Here is a 17,779-nt window from a genome sequence, read left to right as displayed (position 1 = left end):
TATTTCTATTTACATTCTTTATATTCCTAACTCTAACCTTTCCGTGTTTTCGTTTTAGTATGGCTAATCCCCTCATATTGTTGCTATCTTTTCTGTCTGATAGCCACCATTCATAATTGAAAGTGTCTATTTTTCTACCTAATATGTTGACTTCTTGCAGTACTGCAATATCAATTCCAGCTCTTTGTAATTCGTCGTCGATTTCGATCCTTTTCGTTGATTGGCAGCATCCTCTTACGTTTATTGAAGCCATTTTGATAATGTTATTTGCCTTTTTATTTGTTGTGTTGTTCTTATGGCTTCTAGTTGAGTCTCCTTTTGCTCCTTCATTATTTTCTTTTGGTTGTGTCTGTTTTGTTACTTTTTGTTGTTTTCCTGTCACTCTTTCAACACTGTCTACTTGGACCACTCCATTGAGATCTGTTTGTAGTAGTTTGATTTCTACGTTTCTACTTTCCATTCCGTTTACTTTGAATATCCTTATTGTCCTTTGCCAAGCATTCGCCACCATTCTCCATATCTCATCCGTTGTTTGTAATCCTTCTTCATCTTCCAGATTGTTTTCTTTAAGCTTCATCATATCTATTTTCAATGCTTCCGGGAGCTCCGCAAATTCTTTCGCTCCTGGATCAATTCCGCTTAGTTGGTGGCTCATTGCCCAAAGATAACTGTCCTTTCCTTCTATAATCCTTCTTGCTTTCAATCGTTTTCCGTTAACTGATATCCAATAGCACTTATTCAAAATATCTACTTTCTCATTTTTTTCATCTCCTGCCGTTTTTCCATTCACATCTGTTGTTAGATCCTCTTCGCAAGCATTTTCCTTTACCTCTTTTTCCGGTTCTGCAGTTCCTCTCCACACACTGTCGTAATGGTTGATACCGTTGTAGTACAGCATTATTGTTCTTCCTGATCCATTTCCGTATTTGAACTCCAGAGGCGCATAATGAGGGTTAAACACTATTATGTTGAGCTCCAAGATTTCCTTGACTGCCAATATCGATTCTGCTCCTGCCCATGTGCCTTCTTTCGCCAAATCCTGTATATATTGTACCATTTTTTATTCCATCTGCTCATCATTCCGGTACTCATTTGGTGTCACGATTTCGGCCATCAGAATGTCTCTCATCTCTTCCTTGTGGCTCCACAGATAGTTTACCACTTCTTTCCTTAAATCTGCTGCCTTTTTGTAGAACTTGTTGTCGAATGTAGTCCATCCCATGGTCTACAGAACTCTAATAAAACCAAAATTGTTACTTGGGATTACCTTACCAATTCGCCTAAGGCCTTGTTATCCTCTGACGTCCAAAGAAGTCGTCTCCACTCTACTCGATCCATGGCCACATTTCGCCAGCCTCGTAGTCTGTGAAGGATCCACAGGTCGCTTTCTACTTGGTCGATCCACCTTGCCCGCTGCGCGCCTCTTCTTCTTGTTCCTGTTGGATCACTTTTGAGAACCTTTTTCACTGGATCGTCGTCCGGCATTCTTACGACGTACCCAGCCCAATTTTTGCAATGTGGACGATGGAAGGTTCTCCCAGCAGCTGGTGCAGTTCGTGGTTCATTCGCCTCCTTCACGTTCCGTCATCCATCTACACTCCACCGTAGATGATACGCAACACCTTCCATTCAAAAACACCAAGTTGGTGCTCCACGAGCATAGCCCAGGTCTCGTGGCCGTAGAGGACCACCGGTCTAATCAATGTCTTGTAAACAGTCAACTTCGTGCGGCGGCGAATTTTATTCGACCGGAGCGTCCTCCGGAGTCCAAAGTAGGCACAATTCCCCGCCGTAATGCGTCTTTGGATTTCTCTGCTGCTATCATTTTCGGCGGTCACCAGTGAGCTCAAATACACGATTTCGTCACCGTCAATCTGAACTCGGGGTGGGAGGCTAACATTTACTTCCCAGTAATTACCAGAACAGTAGAGGAATTAGATAAGCCAGTGCTCCAGAACTACTTAGGAGCAGTTAACTTAAAGTTGAATGAACAAAAATATCAAATAATGATAAGATCACCTGTAAGAATATCACCCTCAGAAAAAGTTATTGCTGGGCATGTTTACAAAACAACATCTTCGTTAGCCTACCTTGGTGTACCGATCAAGAAACGAGTACACCGGAATTTAACCACCCGTAAGCGCTCAAGGGATGCAGTTATTTCCTCAAGAACCATACTAGATTCCCTAAAGGAGAGAAGACCCGCAATGAAGGTGGGCACGATACTATTCGAGGCGGCTATTGCACCAACTACGGTTTATGGTACTCAAGCCACAGTACTTACAAAGAGGTCAAGAAAGTCCCTCAGGAGGTATCAGAAGCAAATATATGGGTAGCTAAAGGCACTCTGCAAGCCCGAGACAGGCACTAACTCCACTTGCGAACCAAAACCGGTCACAAAATGGATCAGGATACTTCAGCTGAGGTATTTGGGACACATAGTTCGTAGACCTGATAATCACCTTTTAAAACTAGCTGCTGAGTACAGAGTGCCTTATAAGAAGCGAGGCAGACCTGCATTCACCTGGTTGGATACCATAGCCCAGAACATGTGGAGATTTGAAAATATGTCTGTGGTATAGCATCGTAGAGAGTAGGAAGGAATTTGAAAAGACAGCTTCAGACGAAAAATATAAATCTAAATGGATCAATTTGGCGACATACATGCGCCAGGATGAGTAGTGGTTTAGGAACATACGTACTAAAGTGAGTCCGGATAAGTTTCTAATCTAATCTAATCTAATCTAATACCAACACAGCCAGTTCATGAAAGCATTCTGGAAAATGATAGATATACCTCCATCCTTTTTCTTGTCTATTTGGTATATTTTATACATCAGAGATGCGCAAATTATATCAAAACGGCCAGGCGTACTGTGCAGCATTTGAGGGGCAAGATGATTCAAAAACATCGGGCCTGTCTAAATCAAAAAATTAAACATGATGCTTCAGAATCAAATAAATGGATGAAACGTGGACGTACCGTACGTTCCGTTGTATTGTTATCTATAAATGATTGGTCGTTGGGAGGATCTAATCTAAAAAAGTTAAATGATGCTCCATTTTCCTCGAGTTGACTTTTCCAAGACTTTTCCTGATTATTGCCAAACTAGTTCCAAAATTCTTCAGGCAAATCATGATCACAAAAAGGTAACTTTCAAGCAAAAACACAAGAACGACTCTCTTGCCGAATGAACCAATTGAAAAAACTCTCTTGGAACTTGGCCATACCCACTCGTTCCCAACCTAAACAATAGCGCACTCGACATTTGATTTCTCATCAAAATATATCACGAAAGCGGCTCTTCGAAATGGTGTCTAAACAAAGTTGTAGAAACCGAAACAGGTGAATATATAAACAGGAACGAACTCACCAAATGAACGATGGTTTGCCTGTGAAGCAAAAACTTGGAAGCCTGTTGCATCTCCTAGTTCTAGCTCAACACTTCAAACCATTCCATCGGATCTTCAAAGAAACTCTTGTACAATCCTCCTCCAATCCAATCAAAATCATCGCGCCAATCGCCTAATAACAGTTCTGACGAAAAGGATGCTGATAAAAAACACTTTGAAATGCATTTTACTCAATCACTTGCACTTGCTTTGCACTAAAGCTCTTTTCTAGAACTATTTTATCGAGTGGCACATTGTTTTGGGCTAAAGCGCGATGAGAAAATCAATTACAGAAAAAATTAGGCCTAAAATTTGACACTCGGAAATTTTTCACGTCCTTACAGCAGCAGAGCACACTTTGATCTCCCTAAAGTGAGTCAGGATAAGTTTGGTGCAGAACTCTTATTGACGAATGGTTGTAATTTGAGTTGCTATGATAGGAAATTGATTATCTTTAGGGTGGGGAAAGCGAGGAACGAGGAAGGTTTCTATCAATGTCATCCATAATACTCGGAAATGGCTGCCAATGTGAATATAAACCTACAACTAATTCCCAGTCATCGAATTATTTTTCAGCAAGATTGGAGTTGCTGGAGCCACCCGGATGATTTCTTTTCATTGTGATTAGTTAAAATTAGTATTTAGTTGAAGTAGCAATAATAATAAGTATCGTATCGTGGTAATATGTTATCATCCTAATCAGTAAATTTGTAATTTAATCATAGTTTAACTACAATAACTGTTTAACGAAAACTATAAAACACAAATATTAATATGTAGGTTGCGTAGCCACATTGTTTGAAGGAGGTTTGTTGTATTATAGTGGGTATATCCCGAACATAGCTTTATCCTGGCTTTGTTATTCATAAACATTGTAAGCATGTAAGCATAAAACATTTTCATTCACGTTAGCTGTTATATAGCTCGTGGATATCCTTATAAGACTCTCTTAATTATTCTTTTACACTTAATCCTGATAAAAATGGCATTTCAACGATGGTGAAACATATTTCTACAAAGGCTAATGATTTTTAAGCTGTTGATTACACTAAGAATCTGTATATTTTCTTTTTCATACCGCAAAAAGCCAGGATGACCAAGAGACAATGCAGCACCTGGTACATTTATTTTTTATTGAGTTCACTAGCTGATTTATTGTTATTGTATTTTAAATGTTTGAATCTGAAAAGACATGAAGGTTTTGGCATACGGGAAAAGAAATATCAGGAGCTTTTCACTCCCGGGGGCTTTTCCCTTCACCATTCAAAAAATAAAAAGAAGCCACTGAAACAAACATGGACGAATATTCATTCTAATCTACGATTCCACACACTATTTATACATAACATTTTACACATTAGAACATTTTATCGATCAGAATGGATTGTGCATATGTTTAGGAACAACCGAATTTTTGGGCCAAAGGAGCAACATGATCGAGGAGTTAACGTTTTGCAATTTCGGAATCTGAAGACTGTTTTGAATAATGGCAAGTATTATAAATTAACAATATAGTTCACTTCCAGAATTGACCACTTTGTCAAGCAGTTTTGGCGGGACTTTCTACCAGTGATTTCACAAAACTGGACCAACAAATTTCTATTTTGTTATGAAACGCACAAATGTTGGTTACTTTTCTCGTGGTTCTAGAAGAAAAAATCTCAAAATAATGTTTTATTTCAAAGTTTGAGTAAAGTGGTTAATTCCCATACGTTTCTGAAAAGACGCTATATGCACTCGATTTGTGTGTTTCTGCAAATGTCTAGTATAAGAATTCAATTCGTTTGTCTTTTGTATCTCTTTATTAGTTTTTGTTAGTTTGTCTTGTCCCCCGTCTCGATGAGTCTCATCGTCGCCCACTGGTCACCATAGCCGGTCGAACTCCAGACGAATCTAGAACCACATTACCGTTCATACTGACGACATCGCTCTGATTAGACAACGAAAACCTACCCCCAAGCTCCTCCCCTTTTCCTATTCTTCGACAATGTACCTCTCTAACCTCGAGTAAGCCGCGAGTATTCGGCCCAACTCCTACTAGAGATAGAATTAAGTGAATTTTGTTACACGCAACGAACAATGAATTATCGGCTCCGTAAAGCTAACGCGATTGAGCCTTAAAAATAAACGAACTAGTTAAAAAAAAGTAATACCCTCTCCTGGTGAGAAAGGTGACTAAAAACAATCGTGGCCTTATTATTTAAGCATGTAATCAATTCATAAGTTTAGTCAAATAAAAGGTGTGGCAAACAGTATTAGGATAGATGTAACTCTAAGACTAGTAGGTCCCAAAGAAACGTGCTCAACTTTTTGGCTCAGCTCTGGTACTATCTTCGGTCCCAAGCTAATCGATTCACCCCTCGAAACATAGGAAAATCCAATAACCCCTTATTTTATCTGTCAAACTTTCATAGAGAATCAAAACAAACATTGTGTAGTACTAGAATTTCGACTAGAATGGGATACGTTAATCGATTTGCTTAGGACCAATAGGCTAGTCAAGTACTGAGCCAATTTAAAATCATTAGTTTCGTATTGATTGTTGGTATTAGCTTACTCATGTATGTTACACGCCTACCCTGACGTCATGACATTGTACTACGTTCAGAGTATAGTTGTTATTTATAACATAATAACGTAATATAATATGATATCAAAAGTGCGTAAATTACGTGATATCTGCTATATAGTTTGAATTTGCTATTAGCTTAGAGATGAACCAAACAAATAAAAGAAAATGCAGATTATATCTGCCATCCCTCATTACATACCACATTGGCAACTGTCAGAGATGCCATCTACGGAAATCTCCGTAGATCTACGGATTTTACAATTTTTTGCGGAAATACGGATCCGTAGGCAAAATCTACGGAATTCGGTACTGTTTCTACGGATTTTTCTCTTCAGTGTACGTCTCCCTTTAGTCTCGAATTTTACAATCTAGAGCATAATCTGATTCTGAAGGAGGGTGTGCAAGCAACGATGTCATAGTAATAACACAGACAAAGTAATAACATTTTTTGATCAGAACGTGTTCATCAAATGGCACAACACAGTACCACCAACAATCAATACGAAACTAACGATTTTAAATTGGCTCACCACTTTAGTAGCCTATTGGTCCCAAGCAAACGATTAACGTACCCTATTCTAGTTGAAATTCTATTACTACACTATGTTTGTTTTGATTCGCTATGAAAGTTTGACAGATAACATCAGGGGTGTGTGGATTCATGCAGAACATGCAGGGGTGAGTGAAATAGCTTGGGACTGCTTGGGACCGTTGTTCTGGTACTGAGTGAGCCAAAAATAATAATGATTTTCTTCGGGACCCAGTGGTCTTAGAGTTACCTCTATGGTACCACCGCTACGGCATCACAATTGATCAGATCGCCATAGATGGTCTTGAAATCCTTGCAGTGGATCCTCAAATTGAGCTGGAATCCATTGCCGTGGATAATGAGACACAACTACTGCTTGAGCACCAGGAAACGCTCCTTTGGAATGAGGACAAATGCCTGGAGATCGCTCCCGCGCAAAACAGGGTTCCTCTGTGATTAATATATGACGAGCACGGTGAAGAGATAGCTTTGCCTGCCATATGTCTCGGCCATCTACGGAAATTCAAGTCAGGGGTTCGGGTGAGATATTTCATGATGGCATCCAGTGAAACTCGTCGTCAAGACAGGCGTGTGGCCAAACCACAACATTTGTTGTATATGACAATGAAAGTTCATCGCCTTAGAGTTTCAGAAGGCTTACAATGCACTTTTAAGTGCACGGGGACCGCAAACATTACACGTGTCAACCTTAAGGAACAACGGCGCCGGTGGTGTAGTGGTAAGCGTGATTACCTCTCACCCAAGCAGGTCTGGGTTCAATCCCAGTCGGCGCCACCGGGATGTTCTGAGGCATAACATCTCTGATCACGCCTTCCTTCGGATGGGAAGTAAAGCCGTTGGTCCCCGGTTCATGAGTTGATGGGTCGATAGGTAGGGTCCAGGTGTGGGAGCTGCCTTCCTGGCACGTCGGTAGCATTGGTACTCAGCACGGAAAACAAGATCGATGGAAAAAACAAACCAAAGGAAAAAAAAACCTTAAGGAACGCCTTATTTATCGAGCAGTGCATTGAGCGAAATCTATCCTTCCTCAAATCAATACCGATTTCAGTACAGTATTGGCAACAAAGGAAGAGAAATTTGTTCACCATGATGCGACAATTGGGAAAGCCTACGATGTTCCTCACACTCAGTGCAAATGAGATGAAGTGGCCCCATTTTTTGAATCTCCTACATCGATTGTCAGAAGGACACAATGGCAATGACTTAACAGATCCTATCCAGGAATTAACTGCACTACAAAGAGCAACTCTGGTCAATGATGATCCAGTATGCTGGTTGGCACGATTGAATTTCAGCACCGTGGAAGTCCTCACGCGCACATCTTGCTATGGCTGAACAAGGATCCCCGGGAAGCAATCAGTGAAAGTATGCCAAAAACTACAGGTGCAACAGTATCATGGTATTCATGCCTGTACTACCATCGGCTCTTTTCAGGGCCACCAAGATTTTCCAAAAGAGTTAAGTTTCTGCCCCAACTAAAATTCATATCAAAAGCTTCTTTTCAGGGCAATCATAGTCATACTAAAGAGTATAAACAGAGAGAACCCTGCTCAAATTCCTATTCCAACACAAAACACTAGCTCCTGCAAATAACATTTATTATATAAGATCACGTAGTCCTACGTCACCATAGCGTACAACCCCAAAGGGCTGTCCCTAGTTCTTCAAAAGTTCTTTCATCGATTTATCATTGAACGTAAACTAAAAAAAAAATATCACCTCCTTCTAAAAAAATCCGGAGAAATCCGTAGATTTGAATAAATCTACGAAATTGCATAGAAATAAATCTGGCATCTCTCTGTCAGGAAGAAAAGTTTCAAAACGCTAAGGATCGTTAACCCAAATTTGGGTTATAGATTAACAAACACGGTAAGAAAAAAAAACACTCAACATTGAGTTTAAAAAACTCAAAAACTTAAAAAAAATCGATTTTCAGTTAAAAGTATTCAACCGTCATGTTTTCACCGTTGGTAACTTTTAACTTATTATTGCATTCTATTGATCGTTAGGTAAAATTTACTCAATGGATTATTGATCAGGATTACTTAAAATTAGTTTTCATCAATAATTTAATGTTACCTAGCCACTTGATGAGTGAAAGTGAACTCAATTTTTACACTAACTTTAGAGTACCCATTATTTGGTAAAAATACCAATTTTAAAGAAAAGTAGCTTCACTCATTATATAAGCAATTTTTTTACCCATTAATGAGTATCTGATACCAATTAATGGGTAACAGTTACTCACTAATGGGTAACAGATACTCATAAATGGGTGAAAAAAAACTACTAATGCTAGTTAAGCCACTTTTCTTCAAAATTGACCTTTTTTTATTTATTAAAGGGTACTTTCAAGCTAACGTGTTGCGTACCGTTCCCCAGCAACATATGCAAAAGCATACAAGCCAAATGTAAGCAATGCATTTAAACGTCGGTTGTTCCCGAATTGCAACATGCCCACTCAAACCAACTATATCATCTCTCAGACGCTGGTGTCCGTTTGCCAGATTGAGTCTCTATTCACGAGAAATCAACGTTTAAAGTCATTGTTTACATTTAGTAAATAGGCCTTTTTTTACATGTTTCTCTAGTTACTAGCTCTCTCTATCAGTGCTGTTAATTTTCATATCATTCGATTGAAGATGAGCCAATACAACCATTCCATCAATTCTGTGAAAACGAATTAATCATTTTATCAAGCTTCTGCATTCATGTTCCATCAGATGTCACTGCTGTTGTTTGCGGTGACATCTATCGGAAACTACTCACAATCTGTTTTCCTATAATTGTTCACAGAGGACACTGCAGTACAAAACATGTCTGGTACCTCTATAAATGCATTTAGATTATTAGGGTTGATGCATATATTATGTCACGCTCTAAGGGGGGAGGGGGGTCTAAGATTTTGTGACATGCGTCACGATAGGGGAAAGGGGGTAATTTTATGCTCGATTTAGCGTGACATAATTAATGCATGTGCCCATATTCGAAGTCCCTCCTCTTTTACACATTCTGCACACAAAATAGCTCACCCCTCACAGAATTTCCCACCGAATTTTATGTATGGGGCGGAGCATAAAGTATCTTTTTCCTCAGAATATGTAAAAAAGGAGAGATTTCAAATGTTAAAGAAAAATGCATTAATTCTGTTCTGAGGTACCAGATATGTTTTGTAGTGTCAGGTACTCTATTTTGTAATCTGTGAAAGAGAAATTACAAATCGAGTGTCAACAAAATACATGGCATGCTGAGATATTGAGGTTGTGAGAGCAAATTTTCTCTCTCAAATTTGAACTTTTTGGCTATCTGGGAAGAACTGGTAGTAAAGCAGGTAAAACTGTATGGGGAAACACCATTTTTATTTAGGTGTAGCTTGTTTAACAATAATTTCCGGGGAAAAACTGAACCACAAAGTCCCTGACTAATTTCTTTAGGTTGTCGTTCAATTTTGTTGACCTGAATATGCACCGAAAGCGAATTATTCCCACTTTTCTCAATTTCTATATGGGGATTTTTATCACTTCCTGCCAGGGGAACAGCGCCATCTCTGTGGAAAATGGTCGAACAAAATGATTAATTCTCACATGACCATAATTTGAAGAGCCCCTTTCTCATCACTGTCAATTGACCACTTTGTCAAGCAGTATTGGCGTGACTTTCTACCAGCGATTTCACAAAACTGGACCAACTAAACTATTTTTTATGAAACGCACAAATGTTGGCTACTTTCCTCGAGGTTTTAGAAGAAAAAATCTCAAAATAATGTTTTATTGTGAGTAAACGTCATTTTAGCTGCTCGAATGAAGTTGTTAATTGAGTCACTCACTATCATTTGATAAACGACAGTGGAGTATGGAAGAAACCCAGAAAAATGGTCCCGAACAGACAAGTCGACCCGATGTCGTATCAATGTAAGCCAAATTTAAGGTCGATGTCAACCCAATGTCGTGTTGTTTTTTGGTCAATTTTTGGTTTATGTCGGGTCAATGTCGGGTCAACATCGGGTTGGGGTTTGGTAGAAGTCAGGTTGGTGTCAGGTTGGCTTAGCTTTTTCGCCGGAATGTCAACCAGAGCTCCGTTTATGTGTAGATTACACTCAATTGAATGACATCAAGCGATGGTTGCGGATATTGAGAGCGAATAGCGGATCTCATTTTCATCAAAAATGTTCAATTGATTTTGAGAATGTACAGCACTGCTCTCTATCATACGTCAAAACCATCATAGGTCAAAACAAAAACGATAAAGTTGAGTGTTGTGGAGCCCAATCTGAGTAAGCCTACTTATCGGATTGAAAACTATTTAGAACCAAATTGACTCCGGTTAGGCATCTTGATGTCATTTGTGACAACTGTCAAACTTGCCAAATACTTCCTACGTTATAAAATAGGAAAGTAATGATTATTCCAACGTAATTTTTGAATAGAATGCGTGCTGTGTTGGCCAAAGAAGGCGGCATATTTTATTACGTTTAGCAATGATTTCGATACGTTGCATTTCCAGTGACTTGGGTGTTGGAATAATTCTTTAGAGCGTAGGAATGTTTTTCCCATGTTTACTTCTTTGCTTATTAAGATTATTTTGAGCAACAGCTCCGCAAATCATCAATTACTATTAGAGATTTACATCTTACTGATTCCGGTGGTACATTGGAAACTCATTCGCTCGAAAGCAAAACATATTGTGCGCTTGGATGTGTGATTGTTTTCTCAAGTGTTTCTGTTGCGTATAAAGTGGTAATGATTAAATACGGAGCAATCACAAACAAGTAAGAATCTTGCTATTGCAATATAATGATGATGACTTCGATGATGATATCGTTCTCTTCCCTCGGCTGATCATCAACGTCCGCGTTGACATCTGTCATGCTTAAACCTGTCAGTTATTGAGCCCTGGTGGTGAAGTTGGCGGGGAACTCCCAACAGTTTCAATGTGCGCTCAACATATGGCACTGCGATCACATAAGGGTGGTAATTATATGCCTTGTATGAGGAATTGATTAGTGGGATATCTTGTTAGTTAGATATCTTTGGTACATGAGACTTTACTTACACAGCTAAAAAAAAAGTAGTGTAAATTTCCGTAACTATGATGCACATAAATGGAGCGTCATATATCATACAAGCAGAGATCGACTAAAAACTCAGAGTGGTGCAAAAAACACTGGTGCTTCTCTAAAATAAGGGAGCACGTCCCTTATATTTGGAAGGAGAAAGAGACTAAGGAGAGAGAGATTTCATATTTAGGAGAGAGCAGTTGGAAAGCTCAGGTGCTACTTGCGTATAGCACAATCGAGTAGTGCACGGTGTTATGACGGGAGTAGCACTTTTCAATCGGGAGAGACGTGGCTTAGAGATTTACAAGAATGGCTGCTTATTTTAGGCTGGGTGCAGAATATTTTTACACTCATATAATATATGTTGCAGTATGGTATTCAGAAGCGTAGGAAAATGCAAATTTTTATGCTTTTCCTAAAGAGATGTTTTTAAGATCGACGTTTAATTTTCTTCACAAGGGGGTTAGCTCTGGTCCACATTCCGGCGAAATATCTAAGCCAACCCGACACCAAACTGACTTCTAGCAAACCCCAACCCGATGTTGACCTGACATTGACCCGACATAAACCCCAAATTGACCCAACAACAACACGACATTGGGTCGACATCGACCCTAAATTAGCCTTACATTGATCCGACAGTGGGCTGACTTGTCTGTTCGGGACCATTTTGCTGGGTTTCTTCCACACTCCACTGTCGTATATCAAATGATAGCGGGGGACTCAATTGACAGTGACAATGAGCTTCAAATGAGAAAGGGGCTCTTCAAATGATGGGCACGAGAGATTTTTTTTCTGAATCGATTTAATAGTTGTATTGGTTCATCTTCCATCAAATGATATGAAAATTAACAGCACTGATGCTAGCTATCCTACAACGCTACAGTTATAGAGAAAGTACACTGTCAGAGAAACAAAGAGAGAGAGAAAGAGACTTAACACCGTTGGAGCGGCAGCTCTCCAACACAAGAAGAATGAAATGTGCTGCACGATTTAAACTGCTCTTTCACGTCTCTTTGGAAATGAAAGTGCAGTCTCGCAACAGCGTGTGTTTTACTCGCAAAAAATTGAGTAGCACCCGATCCCTGCATACAAGTGTAGATTATAGATCGTGTAAATTTATGAGACATTTCATGCAATATTCCATATATTGTATGCAACTGTCCACATTTGTTAGCAACACTTCTTGCAAGCTGCTAGTTTACGTGAAAAGAAAGTTTACATGTATGAATGTTTGCATGCATGGATGTTTACATCGCCAGTAAAATTCAGATTTTTTTGGTGTGTACATTTGGCTTCCCACACTTTTTTTTTTCTTTGATTTGTTTTCCGTACTGAGTACGAATGCTACCGACGCCAGGGAAGCAGCTCCCACACCCAACCTTCGAGATCAGAGATTTTATACCTCCGAAAATCCCGGCGGAGCTTGAGATATAAACTTAATTTTGGGTATTTATAAATTTTACTCAACTGTGAGTTGTTTTTGATAGCCTTGTTACGCTCAATTTACAGTGTACTAGTCACCTTTCACGTCACTAGAGCCGCTAGTGTCGAGAAAAATCGTGTCTTGGGGATAATACAGGAGTGAACCAACGGCAGCAACAACGGTAAACGGATAATTGGTTTACAGGTTTTATTTAATAAATACTTTATATAACGGCTGGGCGTATCCTTTGTCTTTACCTCCCTACTAACAAAATTCCACCCTTCCCGGACACTTATGAGGGGTCGTAGAGTCTCTGCATCTCTCGTAAGTAAGTGTCGGACTAACATTCCTCGCCCATCCCCACCAGATGCAAGGACGTGGCCAGGACAGCTCTAGTCTGTTGGAGGGAGACTCCTCCTGTTTCTAAGAGGTAGTAGTTAACCACAACTTACTATCTAACAGCAACGGATGAAGATGGGTCTCCTCCTTAACAACAGTTTGGAGCTCGTACCACCTACGACTTTGTGCAACCTGGTTTATGCTATGCTTTGCTATGGAATTAACTTGAAATTACTCATCCTTCTCTCTTTCTTCATAAGTTTAACGCGGTTTTCAGCTGATATTCTACAGTAGATTGATACAAGTTAATCACTGTAGCCTCTGCAATCCACATAAGAAAAGTAATTGTCAATACAAATCAAAACGAAACTGGATCAAAGCGATGAACAATCCAGCTATAAATACAGCATCTTTGAAATTTTTCTGCTTTAGTTTCATGAAAATCTCTGCCCAGAAGTTTTGCTGTTGCATTTGTCATTTGTAATCCATCACTTTGCAATATGTATTCTCCCACCCATCACCGTTCACGATCAACACCCTCGTCGCCATTCAGCGAAGCGACCATGTAAGCCACGTCCACGTGCTACTGACACGCATTCCGTCCGAGTGAGGAGACCTTGCGCGGCAAAACAAACGACCGAACGAGCGAGCGAACGAACGACCGTAGAAAAAAAAATGCCCGCGCGCACAAAACAGTCCGTGAAACTAATAATCACTAAGTATTAATTAGCCATTGCTCGCACATTCGCAATTCATCATCATCGCCTCCGAAACTGGCCATTATCATGCAATGGACACCGCTTAACCTGGGAAATATGCAAATCGGGACACCCAGTGCCAGTGTCGTGTTCGTCCGAACGCACACGCAATCCGATAACGGCAGGGACCCTGGCATTGATCACCGGCCGGCACCCTCATCCGAGCCAGAGAGGGAAAGACAATGGAATCACACGCCGCTGGTGACTTAATTGAGGTTTGTAGGTGAAGATTAGAACGCAGAACATTCCGGCGAGATGTCGTGAAGCTGGATGGAAATGTGGAAGCTCCGAGCGCCATAAATCCTGGTGGTCGTGGGACACCGAAATCCTTTTCTGTCCGAAGACCGGAGTTTACAACTTAATTACGACCACTACCGATAACCTCAGCTGAACTTGTTTTCCTTTCTCGGTTCCCTGTTCTGATGATCCAAAAATAACATTCTGAGCAACGGTCGTCGTCGTCGTCGTCGGCATAACCGATCCGAATTGGAGGTGCACTGAGAAAAAAAAAGCCTGTATATACCCTCTAATTGAATCACTTTATGACGACCGCGTCTTGACAACAAAAGCGATCCCAGTCAGTCCCCGGGACCGGTTTTCGGGTTCACAGCTTTACGACGATTATTGTGACCATCATCGTCCGTATTTCTTTTTCCAGAATGTGTCCCATTCAGGCGGCAACAGCAGCAACGATGACAAGTCTTCTGAACTGTCTCACGCGTCCTCTTCTGCTTCGATGATGATGATGCCTTGGACCAACTTGTAAGGATCGTAAAATAATAAAACTTTATTGGAAGCAAGCTGGCCGCCGCCACTGACTGCCGATTGTCATACGAACGTGATTCCGAGAAGATTGGACCCTCGGTTCCTCTGCGCCTCTCTAATGTGTCATTCGGTCTTTGGTGCTGCTGCTGCTGAAGGAGAGTACCTACAGGCCGAGCGACATCATTATTTTCCTCATGTGTTTTTAATTGGCACAATTATGGGCATCGGGAAAGGATCAGAAGACGATTGACCGCGCTTCGATACTTTGATGTGCTCCGGTCCGATCCGGACGGGGTTGCGTACTCGGTGAACGATGGATGTTTGTAGGAAACCGTCGTTTCGCAGAAGGATGTGCGAGAGTAAACAATGTTTCAGAATTTTGAGGTCTTGGTGGGATGGTGAATGTTGGGTTTGAAAATGCTTCGTTCCTGCTTCGGTGCTGCAAGTCCTTTTGAAATCTACTAGGGTAAACGCCTGGATACAAATTTACAATTGGCGGGGAAGACATAGTTCTTCGTCCAAAGTGATATAAACAAATACATGAGAAAACATAATCCAAAAATGTTCAACCAATTTACACTTGTGAATTTTCTGGTAGGTTTTCTTATGATAGTTCTGGAACACTTACATTAACATCAGTCAAAATTTAGAAGATTTTCAAATGTGCTGAGCCTTACATGGAAGTTCAAAAAAATTCCAATATGATCCGATAGCTTCAGGAAAGTCCCGAAGATTTCAGGAAAATGAACTTCAGTGATGAACCACGAGCTTAAGTGCAAGCAAGGTTGCAAAGACTCATTTCAGCTAAAACAATGTTTTTCTAAATTATGAAATAATTAGATGCCATGATCAAATTTTGAATTGGTATGATACAAGAAGAGGTTGCAAAGAATGTGTTTGACATATTAAACCTGTTTATTTCACTTCATGAGAGTCACAATCAGCGATTTTTCACAAACTCACTCACTCACTCACTCACTCACTCGGCGATCAGCAAATCGCTGATTGTGACTCATAGAAAGCAAAATTTACAGGTTTTATGTTTCCAACGCATACTTTGTAACCTCTTATTGTAAGTTACAAGTAAAACATGCCATCATACCATCTTTTGGTTTTATTATTCCGAAAAACATTATTTTAGCTGAAATGAGTCTTTGCAACCTTGAGTGCAAGATTATTTCAGTGAACTTCATGGCAGTTTTGTAAACTTCAGGGCAGTGACATGTTTTCAGGGAAATATCGGGAACCTTCAATAAGTTCCGATAAGTTGAGGATAGTCCAGGGACGCTTAGTAAACTTAAGAATCAAAATCGAGAACTTCACAGAAGATCCAACATATTCACTGAGGTGTTTAATTCAGAGAATTTTCAAGAACATGATGAGTAAAATAACTAGAACTTCAGGGAAGTTCTGAGAAAGGCAAGAGATCTTCAGGTCAGTCCCATTATCTTCATAAAAATTGTAAGAGTTTTGAAACCCGTTTTGAGGAATGAAAAGAAATGCCGAGAATTTCACAGAAGACAGACTGCAGAGAAATATGCGTAATGTTGACGTGGTTTCATTCACTTCAGAAAAAGTGCAAGATTTTTTTTAAAGTTCTGAGAGCTTTAAAGATATCCAGAGAACTTTAGGCAAATCAAGATAACGTGAAGAAATTATTGGAAATTAGGAAAAAAAAATTGCAAGTATTTCAGTGAAGTGGTTTTGAGATTATTAGGGAGGTTCAGAGATCCTAAGGGTGGGTAGGGTCCCGTAATTTCAAAGATATTGCAGGAACATCAGGAAAGTCTTTCTGGTAAGTATAAAAATCTGTAGGGGTGCCCTGTTCTCATTACGCTCTATATCAAGTAATATAGAGTGATTCGTAAAATAGCAGCTATATCATGTTCTATATTATGTGATATCCCATACGAACGATCTGTCAATCTATAACATGAATAGCTCTTGATATAGCTCACATCATGTTATGGACTTGATAAAATCCTGAAAAGCAGTGACTGGCAACCAGACTTTTTGGCTTCAAATGTCACTTTTCCGTCGAGTCAATTAAAATATTTCAAAAATCCAAACTGGCAGTTTCAAGCAACCATTCTAAATCTCCTGACCCACCTTCCGCAATCAATACCATCGGATTGGCTCAATTCAACTGTCGCCAACGAAGGTTTCACGGTTGGGATCGCCTTCGGAGTGTGCCCGTCGAACAAACAAATGTAGCAAATCAAAGATTTTCTCCGGTATCCAACCAAAACGTTCCGTCACCAGAACGGACGCCGTTTTGTGTCGACTGTCCAGGTACCGTAGGAGGAAATCAAGAAGCTCTCCCGATAGGAAGTCATCAACATCAAGGTGAAAGTCGGTGAATAAGAGATTTCTCGCGAGCATGATCCAACTGTAATCAATGGTGCTGAGCGCAGCGCATGTTTTTTCCGCCTCAGACGTTCGATGATACTAAAAATATCCGCATTTAAAGAATGTCCATATGGGCTTTCTTTATCTTGCTCTGGCTGTCCTGCGTAGCCTGCAAAATCGACGCAATGTCCTGATCCAGGAAGCCATAGATTTGAAAGTGAAAATGCAGCTTTGAACAGCTTTCCATTTTTATGATATGAAACTGGTCAGGCTACAGCAAATATTCTGACACTCATTGGTCGAAAGTATCCGGATCTCCTCGGTCGTGGCTTCGTACGCTATGAAAGCTTCCATCCGATACCGCCTGTTCGCACAGCATGCGTGAGGAGCCAATTCACCGTACCTGTCTTTTGCATCATGGCTACATCGACGAATTTCACCACCTAGGCAGATCGGATCCTGCACTGAACCGAAACCGATGATGTGTCATCAATGACTTCCGATGATTCAGCCAATATAAAAACCTAAGAAACCCATCTAGTACCCCGTTCACATTACAGCGGATATCACG

The sequence above is a fragment of the Ochlerotatus camptorhynchus genome, unplaced genomic scaffold (genome assembly GCF_037179485.1).
Source record: "Ochlerotatus camptorhynchus isolate MF236.1 unplaced genomic scaffold, CSIRO-AGI_Acam_v1.1 ptg000343l, whole genome shotgun sequence".
Taxonomy (NCBI): domain Eukaryota; kingdom Metazoa; phylum Arthropoda; class Insecta; order Diptera; family Culicidae; genus Ochlerotatus; species Ochlerotatus camptorhynchus.
This window is presented reverse-complemented; position numbering follows the sequence as displayed.